The sequence below is a fragment of the Chenopodium quinoa genome, unplaced genomic scaffold, assembly GCF_001683475.1.
Source record: "Chenopodium quinoa cultivar QQ74 unplaced genomic scaffold, ASM168347v1, whole genome shotgun sequence".
Lineage (NCBI taxonomy): Eukaryota > Viridiplantae > Streptophyta > Magnoliopsida > Caryophyllales > Amaranthaceae > Chenopodium > Chenopodium quinoa.
In genome coordinates this window covers 112,374-126,787 of record NW_018743050.1, presented here as the reverse complement: position 1 = coordinate 126,787, position 14,414 = coordinate 112,374, and the positions used below count along the sequence as shown (strand labels likewise).

At 40.2% G+C, this 14,414-nt stretch overlaps 1 pseudogene; it reads right to left on the bottom strand.

The window, feature by feature from the left end:
• Nucleotides 1-1,118: 1,118 nt before the first annotated feature.
• Nucleotides 1,119-5,053, bottom strand: LOC110730806 (annotated as a pseudogene).
• Between the last annotated feature and the right edge of the window lie 9,361 nt (nt 5,054-14,414).

Below are 14,414 nucleotides of genomic sequence, written 5' to 3'. Positions count from 1 at the left end.
AGAGCACCAAACTATTGATCTACGAAAAAGTTAGTGGAATGCACCCCTTGAGTCGAAAGGATGCACACAAGCCTAATCCCTTTACTGGTTCACAGGGGTCAGTGCCAAGGCTTTAAAAAAAAATGAGAATGAAAGAACCCAACCTCAGACCTCAGTATTCAGAAATCTCACCAAAATTTGTCCTAGCAAGAGTAGCAACTCAAAGTGGACAAGCAGTTTATTCGGTTAAACCAATAAATAGGGTCAGCACTTTCACTAAGTAAATAGACAACCATCAAACTTACAATCTTGATAAGTTTATCTACTGAATAATGTCATAAATAATCACTTTAAACCTAGAAACTTGTTGAGTGGTGAAGGAAGAAATAAGAAAGAAAATTAATGACAAAAAGAATTATAGAAGTTCGATAGATTGCTCATTAAACAAACACTTAGAATCTTGAATATACCACTCCAAGGCAAACTGATACATCTAGTTGTTTGAGTAAATAGATCACATGTCACATGAAACATCCAATTAGGGGAATCTAATCAAGCCTACCAGAATCAAATCAATTGAAATGCCGAAGAGGAAGTCAAGTGACAAAGTAAGTATGATTTTCGAAATTTTTCCATGTAAAGCTTGATTTTCAGACACAACTGATTAAGTAGTTCTTTACTACTACCGTACTGCATATAATTTTTATCTGGTTTACTGGTATATTCAGACACTAACACATCATGTAAATAGATCACGGTGTCACATTAAACATCCAAACAAGAGAATCTAATCAAGCCTACCAGAATCAAATCACTTGAAAATGACGAAGAGGAAGTCAAATAACAAAGTAAGTATGATTTTCTTTCCATCTAAAGCTTGATTTTTTGACACTACTAATTATGTAATTCTTTACTATGCTTTTTATAATAATTAGGAAATTTTAGATTTTAACACCACACAAAAACCCGAAAATGGTTTTTAACACCTCCATAAAAAAAAATTGATTTTAACACCACACAAACTAACAAAAAATTGGTATTACCACCACTTAACGGATTCCATCCAAAAATTCCGTTAAGTGGGGTCCTCAGTGACACGTGTCACCATTTTAGTTGTTTAAAAAAAATTTACAAAAATAAAAAAACCCTAAAACTACCCCAGCCACCCCAGCCCCACCACCGCGCCACCACCGCCAACCACAGACCTACCCCTTCCCTCCCCGAAACCACCACCGGCCGCGACGCCTTCACACCCCAACCCAGATGAACCCTCCCCCTCCCTTTCCCGCAATGGCTTCGCCCCCAAAAACGACCAAACCCAAAATCTCCTTCCCCAATACGGTCGCGGTTCCGGCCACAAATGGACGAAATCGGCCGGTTTTGGGGTTAAGTTGCCTTAATCGGCCGATTTCGACCATTTTTGGCCGGAATCGTGACCGTATTAGGGAAGGAGGGTTTTGGGTTAGGTGGTTTTTGGGGGCGAAGCGGTTGTGGGAAAGGGAGGGGGAGGTTTCAGCTAGGTTGGGTGAGCGAAGGCGTCGCTGGTGGTGGTTTTTGGGAGGGCAGGGGTGGGTGGGTGGTTAGGTGGTGGTGGCGCGGCGGCGGGGCTGGGGTGGCTGGGTAGTTTTAGGTCTTTTTATTTTTTTTATTTTATTTTTATTTTTTTGGCCAATAAGAAAGCGACACGTGGCACTTACCGTAAAGTGGTGGTAATACCCATTTTTTGTTAGTTTGTGTGGTGTTAAAATCAATTTTTTTTATGGAGGTGTTAAAAATTATTTTCGGGTTTTTATATGGTGTTAAAATCTAAAATTTCCTAATAATTAATTATTATCCAGTTTACTAAAATATTCGGATTGTTAATTTGAAAAGATGATACTTTCAAGTAAAGTCAGTCTCCATCGATTATATTCAGGATAAATATTTGTAGAACAACTGAACAAGTAATATGCTACTCACAACTCACAAATACAACATTAAACTTATTGGAGTTTGAACTGAATTGAATATTATATGTGAGAAGAAAATTAAGATAAGAATTGAAATGAACTGAACTTATTGGAGCTAAAGAGAACAGACCCTTATTATCAGAAAGCTTAGATCATGAGATTTATTTATTTGTTTATTTATTTATTTATTTTTTGATAAAGTAAATGAACAAAGTCTAATGATGTCTGATGTGAACTAAGAGTAAATTGTAATCCTCGGAAAAACCAATAATACATTTACAACCATGAAAAGACGATCAAAACAGAACTACCAATATATGCAATTTCGATAAGATCAGTTAGATACTTGTGAAATAGCAGGCTTAAAATATAGTAACAAAGTAACTTACAAAACCATAGCCGCTCTCTGACAAGGTTAGATCATCACCCTCCAGATATAGAGCTAAGCTCGCTTTGTGCAATTCTACATGTCATGCCAAAAAATAAAAAGTTCAGAAGGCACGTGTTTCACATTTTCTGTACCATTCAAAATAGAAGAAACTAATAAATCATCATCCCCTACCAAGACCATTAGAAAGTCCTTTCCAACTAAACCCAACTATAAGCTGCCCCAATAAACTCTCCTTATCAAGGTCGATGAAAAATAGCTTCATCTATGACTTAGCCATACCATCCTCTTTCATAACCCAAGGTATAGCTCCCAGTCTCTCTCTCGTAGAATAGTGCAAGAGATTCGTAGAAAATTGTTCCGTTGAGGAGTAGAAAATATATTCATCACCTTCAGGACGAGCTAACTCCGTAAACACCTCGATAATCAAATCAAAGGACACAATGTTGAACACATTGTCCTTAATTTTCCCAACTGATACACAAATTACCCACATTACACAAATGAGTACAATGTATGCCGGAGATAACGGGGCAAAATAATCAAGGGTCCTCCATGACTTATTATGGAGGGAGAGCCGGGGAACACATTACCACAGTTTTAGAAGGAAAACCAGTATGTTCATACCAAAAGATCCTCACAATCTTAACATGTTTCGACAAAGAATCGTAAACAAACCTGAAACACATAGTATTCAAACAATCAGAGACCATATCACTGGCCTGGCCAATCTCATTCTTTTGACAAATTGTTCAATCAAGGAAGTTTAGGCATTTTCGAATGGCAGGGCTCCAAAACATTAGGGCGTTAAGTCTATTATCCAAAAGACAGTTTAATTTATTAACAGAGCCTTTAATTGTGAAATAATCAGATTAACTCTTAAATGGGAAATCAAGAGTATCAAATTCATGGAATTTTTTATTGTCAGGATGTAAGCTGTATTTCCTTGCCGGTATTAGATTTCCTAAGATTTCCTAAAAAGCTGGTTTCCAGCAACTTGATAATGATTGTGATGAAAATGTGAAATTATGAAATCGGAATCATTAATCAGAGAGCATCAAATTTTGAAAACACACCTAAATTGAAGTAGAGACTTTACAGGTAATCTCAATAGTAATATTTGGACAATGACTAAGGTACATTAGTTGGAAAGACCATTACTATAATCAGTAGTTCAGTGATATGAGATGATGTCCCAGGAAATGCAAATTTAAATAATAGTAGTCATAATTTTGCCTTGTTAGCGGTAATGTTGGTGTAACCCTAAAATGCCTATAAGCCAGGAGTAGAGGGTGTGTTCTTGCGTCTTGTTAAGCCATTGCCCAAAAACTAAAAGAATAAAAGTAATAATGCAAGTTTGATAAGATTAACAAACTTAGATATCAGCAGCCAGTAACTTACAAATCAATCGGTGCTCTGCAAAATTCTTCATGGTTGTCACCTGTATTCCATTGCCAAGGCTTGTCGTTTAAAGGGGTCGATTATCACGCTCATTGAATAGGACTAAACTCTCTTTGTAGGACTCCACATGCCAAGCAGATTCAGGTTCAGGAGTCACATATTTCACAACTTTAACATCCTCCGTAACAGGTGAAACTAACAAACTACCTTCCCCAACCACTAGCATCAGCCCTTTCATACTAAACCCAACTATACGTTGCCCCGGTACACCTCCATCAAGGTCTACTGAGAACAGCTTCATCCAAGAATTATCCACACCACTTTCTTTCATAACCCAAATATGATATCTCTTATAATCCCACTCATGGAGTAGTGCAAGAGAGTCACGAAAAATCGTTAACTCAGTCTTACACCGAATAACAGACTTAACACCTTCAGGACACGCTAATTCCATAAACTTCTCAACACTCAAATCAAAGGACACAATCTTGAACCCATAGTTATCGATTTGTGTCAACCGATACACAAAACCACCCACATTACACGAACGAGAATACAAACACAAAGGAATAGTATCATCTAAGGGAGAAAGCAACAACTAAAGTTCTCAAAGCAATAGTATCATCTATCATCATATTATAGAATATAATCCTTACTAGTTTGTAATCATTCGACGAAATATCATACCCAAACCCGAAACACATATCACGAACAACAGATCGAGGAAATTCGATTCTTTCACTCCTTTTAAACACAGGAATAGTATAGCATTTTCTAATTGAAGGGTTCCATAACATCAGGGTATTGGGTGTTTCATCCCACAAACAAATTAAACCATTAACACAACCAATAATCAAGAAATAATCAGAAGAACTCTTAAAAGGGAAATCAAGGGTTTCAATTTTCAGAAATTCCCCATTATCAGTATGTATGCTATAAATTTCCTCCTTTAAATCCAATAAATATTTCCTAAAAAGCACATCATAGTTTCTATCAAATTGATTATGATGAAGTTGTGAAAGAATGAAATTTGATGAGCTGATTAAAGAACACCATGATTTGCAAACACACCTGAATCGAAGTAGAGATTTTACTGGCAATCTGATGATTATTTGGTGCAACAGCTCTTCTGGTAAATTGATGATCATTTTCTGCATTTTGTAACTCAGAAATTGCAAAGTTATCAGATATTTTGGGATTTTCTCTTTGTTTAGTGAATAGAAGGGGATATGAAATTGGAGGTTGAAAAGGACAAAGGTAGTTATTGACAATAGTCACAATATTGATCATTCTTACAAGTACGTGGATTAGGTTCGAATAGATCAGGTCGGGTATTTCAAAGTTGATATAAGTTAGATTATTGCTTTTATACAAATTAAAATTTGAATTTGATTTTTTAGGGTCAGGTCAAATTAAGTCAGTTTTGGACCCTTTTACTTACAAGTAAAAACGTCAATATGAATCGTCAAAAAAAAAGACGTCAATATGATAAAGTCACCAAGACGTATATCGATATATAGGATACGCAGAGTGAGGGAGTATTTGACATCATATCATATAACTAATATATAAAGCTAAACTTTTAGCCAGGTCACGAGACAGCGACACTTGGCGCTTTAACTTTTTGCCAAGTGTCGTGCCACATAGGCGACATATAAGATTTAGTATGACACCTCTAACGCTAGATAAGAGAATTTAAGATAGATTTTTTTTAAGATAAAAAAGTTATTTAGAGTTTTATTTCTGACAAAAAAGTTATTTATAGTTTTATTTATGATAGGACTTCTAATTTTCCATATGAATAAGTAGATTGTAACTTTAAAAATATATCTTATAAATATGTTAAATTAAATTTATATCATAAAACTTATAAAGTTGTACAAAACAGGACTTATTTATGATACACTTTAATCAACCAAAACAAAACTTGGCATTTTGATTTTCGCCAAGTGTCACGTCATGTAAAAAACAAATATGAATTAGTGTGACACGCATAAGATAAATAATTATAACTTTTAAATACTTTTAACACAACTTTAACCGGTCTTTATAAGTAGCGAATTATTGTAAGGATTTTTAAAACATAAAGATATATATTGCGGAGGGAACTCGGGGCATCGCCCGGGGTACGTACTAGAAATTAATATATAAAGCTAAACTTTTAGCCAAGTCACGAGGCAGCGACACTTGGCATTCTAACTTTTCGCCAAGTGTCGAGCCACGTTGGATAGATTTAAATACACTTCATAAGATAAAAAAAGTTAGTTTAGAATTCTATTTTGAATCAAATTTGGATAGAATTTTAGGATAAAATTATTAATTTAGAGTTTTAATTTCAATAAAATAAAATTTGAGTGTCGCGCCACGTTGGATAGATTTAAATCAACTTCATAAATAACCCGGGCATCGCACGGGCACAAAACTAGGTAATTGAATAATTGTAAATTAAAAGATTATGAGGATCATATTTGCTGATTTTAACTAGCTAATTGTTTTAACTTATTTGACTAGTTGATTTTATAAGAGTATTTGGTAAATAATTAAATATATTGTTGCTCTTATCAAACACGCTAAAAATTTAATTTTTTGAATCAGCTCATCACCAAACATCTCAATTAGCTTATCCTTATGGATATGCCAACATTATTGTGAAGGGACCCTTATGCCTTTATTCATATTTGCAAGCCAACCCCAATTGATCTTTATGATTGACGAAATTCGTCAATATAATGGCATTACTAAATATTGAATAACATTTCTTGATGACACCTCATGAGTGAAGCTAACGGCCGATTTAATTGCCATTTTGCCGTTACTCCACCGACACCACCATCAAAACTCTTGGACGTTTTTCCAAAGTGAGCCAATTTTGGCAAATATTAACCAAAATGGTTGCGTGGCAAAAGTATTTACCAAACTAAGCTTCCAGGCTAAAACGCAGTCTCGGTCAGCGTTTTATGCCTGGGTTTTTTTTGAAAAAAAATCAACCTAAAAACGCTGTCTGGGACAGCGTCTTTGTTGTTGACCTTTCTTTAAAAAAAAATTTGTAATTGCCTTTTATTTATAAAAATGTTTTTTTAAAAAAAAAACAGTTATACCAGAGATGCTGTCCCAGACAGCGTTTAACTCTGGAACTATAAACGCTGTCTCAGACAGCGTTTAAGGTTATTAATGAAACGCTGTCTGAGACAGCGTTTCTGTCGTTTTTTTTCCCTCCAACAGCGTATTTCATTTCATTTCCTCCTCCTTCATTCTCAAACCCCTTCTTTCCCAAACTCTAACTTAATCCCCCTCTCTCTCATACTTGTGCTCCTCCGTGTAGACCGCCGCCGGCGCCGCCACCTCCACCGTCGCCCTCCGTGTAGCCCACTATACACTCCCCTCACCCTGAAATAGGTATTCATTCAACTTTCTTTGTGTTTTAAATTCTAGGGTTTATGTTGGTGATTTCTAATTTTTTTGGAATTGGGTTAAAATGTTGATGAGGTTGAGTTGTTAGTGTTAAAAATGTTGAATTGTTAGTGTTGGTATTGTTGAATTATTAGTGTTGGTAATTGTTGAATTGTTAGTGTTGATAATGGTAGTGTTGATATTGTTAGTGTTGATAATAGTTTGGATAATGTTGAATTGTTGTTGTTGGTTTTGTTGAAAATTGTTGACAATGGTTGATAATTATTAGGTTTTGAACAATTGTAATTACCTACATTGTTGTGTAATAATGGTGATTTAGGGGTTCTTAGTAGTTAATTTGTAGAGTATGTAAAATTTTTTTGTTTGATTGTGGTGATTTAGGGATGATTTAACGGCTTTACGTAAAATGTGTTTTGGTTGTTATGTAGAATATGGCTGGACAAAATGTAGCGTTGTTATGTCGATGGGGAGGTGAAATTTTGTGTAATGGATCAAATGTGGAGTACAGTGGAGGGAATATGGACCTTATAACACTTGAACCGAACATGACTGTGACTGATCTGATGAATGAGGTTCACAGTTGTATTGGTTCAAACCCTATGACTGTTGAACTGAACCTTAAAATGAGGTGTGATACTGGTCATGGGGTGCAAGTGTTACCTGTCTCTACGAACAGAAATTTGAAAGGTTTGAGGAGCATGGTAGGAATGAAGGGTTTTCCCAATGAGATATATGTAGAAACAGTGCCTATATGTACCCAACAAAGTACTCGGGCAGAACAGCAAGCTACATATGTCTCTGATTACAACACCGCGTCCTTCCAAGAACCCGCAAACCACATTCCATCGAATGCATATGGGATGGGTTCTTTCACTCGAATGATGCAGGACGACCAATTTCACTTGCCTTTTAGTTCTCATATAGCTTCACCAGTACATGCGAGGGGACGCGTGACAGTGTTCGGCCAGCCTGCTCCGTCGTCATCGAACACCGTGGCATCTTCGCCGATGCAATTGCATAGCTACTCTCCTATGCAAGGTGATGATGGTTCACCGTTTCGAGAAGAGCCAAATCATTTTGATGATGTTGTGAATAATGAATTGTCGGTGTATGATGTGTATGCGGAAATGGATGATGAGGACGAGAACGGAGAGGGGGATGATGAACCTACACAGGTGGAAGATGGTCAACCGTTGGTTAGAACTCTCATACCTTGGTTCAGTGAGGTACCCGAGAACTATGAAGTTGATCAGTATTGGGCCGAATCGGGTAGCCACACCTCTTTTGTTCCCGGGGGAGAATTTGAGAAGGGAATGTATTTTGAGAGCAAGAAACTGCTTCAAGAAATGGTGAAGATGTATTCTATTAAGAGGAATCAATTCTACACCACAGTGACCTCGAATGATGGTGTCCTACATCTGCGATGCAAGAAGAAATGTGGTTGGATGCTACGGGGTACCAAATCGAGTGAGCACTCACGTGGTTTTACCATAGTCACGTACAAAGGCCCGCATCGGGAGACATGTATCACTGAAGTACTATCTAATGATCACCCACACTTGGATTCGTCCGTAATAGCCGAGTATGTGAAGTCCTTTGTGCGGAAAGATCCTTCGTTGAAAGTGGAATTCATACAGGAACTGATCTCGAAGCAATTTCATTTCGATGTCCCGTATCGAAGAGCGTGGTATGCCAAGGAGGAAGCTATAGCTGAGATATTTGGGGATTGGGAGAGTTCATATGGCAGACTTCCCCACTTCATGCAAGCACTCCTACGGTCGAACCCGGGAACATGTGTCGTATGGAAACACAAAGCTTTAGTGGATGGTGTATACTACAGCAACATGGAAGTGTTTGAACGAGTGTTTTGGGCCTTTGGTCCTTGTATCGATGGCTTTAAACATTGTATGCCTGTTATCTGTATCGATGGGACGCACTTGTACGGGAAGTATAAAGGAACACTGTTGGTTGCTACGAGTGTTGATGCAAGCTTCCAAGTATTTCCTATTGCATTTGCGGTGGTTGAAGGGGAAAACACTTCCAGCTGGTCTTGGTTCCTAGGTTGTATTCGAGATCGTGTCATGCAACGGGATGGCCTTTGTGTTATTTCTGATCGGCATCCTGGGATCATTGCAGCAATGAATGATTCTAATGTTGGATTCACCCAGCCCCGAGCGTATCACAGGTTTTGTGTCCGCCACATAGCCTCTAACTTGAAGACTCACGTGCAAAGTAACGACATGAGAAACATGTTCAAGGCCGCTGCGTACCAAAGGCAAGAAAGAAAACTTCAAGCTGATCTGTGTTTCATTGGTGAGGCCTGTCCCAAGGCCATTGAGTACATTGCTCAAGTCTCGTTCCCTATGTGGTCTCTGTTTCATGACAGTGGTCGCAGGTATGGTATATGTACTACTAACTTCTCGGAGACATTCAACAATGTGCTGAAAGGAGCTCGGTTTCTACCGATTATGTCCCTTGTCGAGTTAACCTTCCACAGAGTTAACAAGTATTTCACTTTGAAAAGGGATTCTTCTGAGGCTAGGTCTGATCAGGGACTTCCATACCCCCCAAAGGTCACTGCCATCCTCGAGAAGAACACCGCTAAAGCTAGATATCATAGAGTGGATGCCTATAACCGGCGATTGCATATTTACCAAGTGACAACAGAGAGGGGAGAGAGAGTTGGTAATAAAGGAGGCCACAAGCATACGGTGAACTGGCAGTTGAGAACGTGTACGTGCAACAAACCGAAGATATTCCACCTCCCATGTTCTCATGTGCTAGCAGTCTGTGCTACATACTCACTATCAGAACGGCCTTGGGTGGACCCTCTGTTGTAGTCGGCCGCCTACATGAACACCTATGCACCACAGTTCTGGCCGATCCCCTGCGAGACAACCTGGGCACAGTGGGCACAGTACGTAGGCCCTAAACTCATTCTGGACGGCACAATGATACGTGGAAAAGGTCGTCCAAAGTCGAAGCGCATACGCAATGAGATGGATGACAGCAACCGGCCCCCAACCAAATGCAGCCGTTGTCACCAGCAAGGTCACAACCGCACTACTTGTCCATCTAGACCAACATAGGACCTAAGTGTATATGTGTTATTTGATATAGTAGTATGTAGTGGTGTTATTTTGATGAAACAATTATAATTTTCTACATTATGTGTTATTGTGTTCAATTCGATGAATTTTATTTTGTACGTTGGATGTTCGAGATTTCCTGTTTATGCCTTTCAATCGAAATTAGTATTCAATATATTGTGTTAGTGTTTGGTGTGTAACGTTTTCAATAAACAGATATCATGGACGTACGGGATAGGACACCCGGACCTTTTGACCCTTCTGTCCTGACACTACAGGACACCCATCGGAGCGTCGACGTATGGAACCTGACGGTAATGATTCATCTTTAACGTTTTTGGATTCTTTGATGTACTATCTTTTGTTACTTATAAATGCTCCTGTGTTTTCAGGGTGACGTAGCGAAGCCACTACAGTGCAGGCACTACAGGACCCCCTGGGTTGTCCATGATCGCTGCCTTGAGTACGTGACATACGCTGGCTTTGGCGGTGTACATCGCTTGGGATTCAGGGAGATCGACCGACACCTTGTCACGGCGTTAGTGGAGAGATGGAGGCAGGAGACGCACTCCTTCCACCTACCAGTTGGGGAGGCGAATGTGACATTGCGGGACGTGGCAATACTGACGCGCCTTCCAGTACAGGGGACTGCGGTGACGGGATCATTTCTAGTCGATCCCGTTGGATTGGTTGTGCGGGTTCTCGGGGTGCAGCCGGGTCCCAACGATGTTAGGGGCTCCGCCTTGAGGACGGTCTGGTTACGAGATACTTTCCAGGGCTTGCCTGCGGACGCCGATGACGCCACGGTACAGAGATACGCTCGAGTGTACTTGTTCTTCCTCATATCCGGCGTGTTGTTCGGCAACAAGAGCGGGAGCCACTTGCAGCTTATTTACCTACAGCTGTTAGACCACGACTGGGAGCATATCCGTGGATACAGCTGGGGTAGTGCCTCTTTGGCGGTGTTGTATCGCCAACTTTGCAGAGCCTCACGGAGTGGTGCGCTCGAGATTGGAGGACCTCTGTTTGTGCTTCAGGTATACTACGTATATTATCACAAGCGAATTATGCAATGAGTAATGTCATATTTAACATAGTTTTGTGTTTTGCTATTGAAGCTATGGGCTTGGGAGCACATCCACGTAGGATGACCAGGTAGGCCTGCTGTACATCGTCCGGGGCAGCAGGACCAGGAGGACTAGTATGAGCCGTACATCGCTCCGCCTCGCCCTGCAGCTGATGAGGCTTACGGTTGCAGGTTTGTAACAATTGTCATTTTTTTTTCCCATATACGATTTCATTTTGTAAACATACTTACCAAATTTGTTGCCCCAGGTGGATGGTCCCCAGACTCACACAGGCACATGCGGCGACGGGTCTCCCATACTACCGAGACGCCCTTGATCGACTCACTGAGGATCAGGTACAAACTCTGAAGACATTTGTAATCATTTAGGTACTGTGTATACTGATTGTGGACTAACTTATTTAGGATGTGTTATTGCAGATCACATGGGATCCGTATGTACCGGAGTTGGTAGATGTCATGCCTGCACATCTACTAGAGCATCAGGGAGAGTGGCGTGCCCGGGTCCTCCTGATCTGTTTCGAGGTTGTGGAGAGTCACCTACCTGACCGCGTCATGCGACAGTTCGGACTGCAACAGCCTATTCCCCAGAACTGTGACACTGTCGTGCGCCTTCACGACATTGACCGTCGGGGAAAGACGGAGACAAACTGGGCACTGGAGCATTGGCAGTATCTTCAGCTATGGGAGAAGCGGTTGGGTCATGTCGTTCAGGGTTATCCCATGCAGGGCGTTATGGATCATGACGATCCGTACATGGTGTAGTACAGGCTTATCACACGCCGTTTCATCAACCCCAGCTACACACCACCGTCCACCCATTACCACCCGGCACATGACGTCATTAGCGGATACGTGAGTTTCTTTTACTATACTTATCATCCTCATTTTTTAACTTTTTTAAATATCATGTACTTGACTGATCGATGATTACTACAGGCGGCGGATATGGTGGCGATGTATGATGCACTGTCCCTCGCCCTTACAGACGGACCCACCAGAGCCCAGGTCCAGCGGATGCGAGATATGTCCGTGACTTTCTTACGCAGACATGGTCACGGTCATCTCATCCAACAACGGGACGGTGATGATGGTCACTCCATCCATTCGCGGTTCGACCCCGGCCAGAGTAGCAGTGGAGGTGATCCTACGTCGCACACAGAGGCAGAGGAGTACATCTTCCACAGTTCTGCACCCTTCAGAACCTAGGAGGACGCATCGTCCAGCCAGCTCACTCCCCCTCCCCCCGCGCCGGAACCCATTCACCACCATTCACCATTACACTCGGCGTCGTCCAAGACGAAGGGACGACAGTGAGGCTAGGGAAGGGTTACACCAAATTGATGAGTAGTGAACGTATTGTATCATTGTTTTGTCCTTTTTCCTGGAATGCTGTATATAACGATTGCATTATCAATATAAGACATGCTGGTTGAATGATTCTGTTTGTGTTTTGAAGTTTTGTTTGCTTATTTATCCAAATCGGATTTATGTCAGCCAAAATGGATCCTTCAGGGCTAATGTACATTAAACAATAGACATTTGGAATCCATAGTCGAAAATGGGGAAGAAAGGATGGCCCGTGGTGGTTAATGTGGTTGTTCATGGTGGTTTTAGTGTTGTTGGTTGTGGTGGGTGGTTATCGACGATTGTTGAATGGTTGGGGTTGGTGGTGGAGCTGGTTGAAGTGTTGTTGGAGGTCAAAAGTGGTGGCAGATGATGGTCGATGGTGGGGGTTGTTGGTGGATTGTGGTGGCAAGAATCATGGCAGGGGGTGGTGGGTGGGGGCAGAAGAAAGTGGCAGATCAGTGGCAAAAGGCTGATTCTGCTGCTGTTTTGCACACCAGCAGAGAAACGCTGTCCCAGACAGCGTTTTAGGTTGAAAATAAGACGCTGTCTGAGACAGCGTTTTAGGTACAAGGAAGCTTGTACATAAAGCGCTGTCTGGGACAGCGTCTTTGGTATAACTGTTTTTGTTTTTTAAAAACATTTTTATAAATAAAAGGCAATTACAAATTTTTTTAAAAAAAAGGTCAACAACAAAGACGCTGTCTTAGACAACGTTTTTAGGTTGATTTTTTTTAAAAAAAAACCCAGGCATAAAACGCTGACCGAGACAACGTTTTAGCCTGGAAGCTTAGTTTGGTAAATACTTTTGCCACGCAACCATTTTGGTTAATATTTTCCAAAATTGGCTCACTTTGGAAAAACTTCCAAAACTCTTTTCATTGAAAGCGCTTCATGCTTCTTCCTCCATTAGAGTTTTCCCAACCTCGACCGTTGTTGAAGTTTCCTCGATACCAAAACCAATGAAACTTTCCCATCTCCACCCACCTTCTCCGATATTAAAAAAAATCCTATGAATGAAGGGTGAAATTAAAGGCATGGTCAACCCCAAAAAGTATGGTGACCATATTCTCCAGAGAAGGTTTTTTGTGAGTCTGTTTCACGTGAGTCCGGATTATAATGTATACTCCCATCTCCTACACACTGTCACTGCCAGCCCTTGCCGGCGGCCGGCGACTTTCTCCCTCCCAACCCCCGGTGACGACGACCCTCCCCTACCACCAACCGAAAAGAGTCCCAACAAACACGTTTAGGTTGACTGTTGCTAAAGGAAAATATAGCAACAATGGTTCTTGAGAGGTGGGAACCCCTGTGTCATGTTTTACTTCACTATTGCAAATCAGTCAATTTTTATGTTGGGTAAATTGAAATCTATATTCGTCGGCCTTTGAAGTTTCTAACTCCATAATCTTGACAACTTGCAGCCCTTTCTATGGACAGAGGCGTCCCTTGCATCAATATGGCTCAAAACTTCATCGTGTAAGTAATGTTGGGTTGTTGAGGAGAAAGAAAGAGAGGAAGGAGGAGTTTTAATACCTGACCATTATAATCTATTTTCATATATATATATATATATATATATATATATATATATTACCTAACTTCTGATATATTTAATCTATTTTTTTATATGTATAACTTAATTTTTGACAATTATAATATAATATCTGATATATATAATCTAATTTCTGACCATTATAATAAAAAATTTTTGTTCTGTCTGTATGACCGGACTCACGTGAGTCTGTTCTACTCAAAATTTT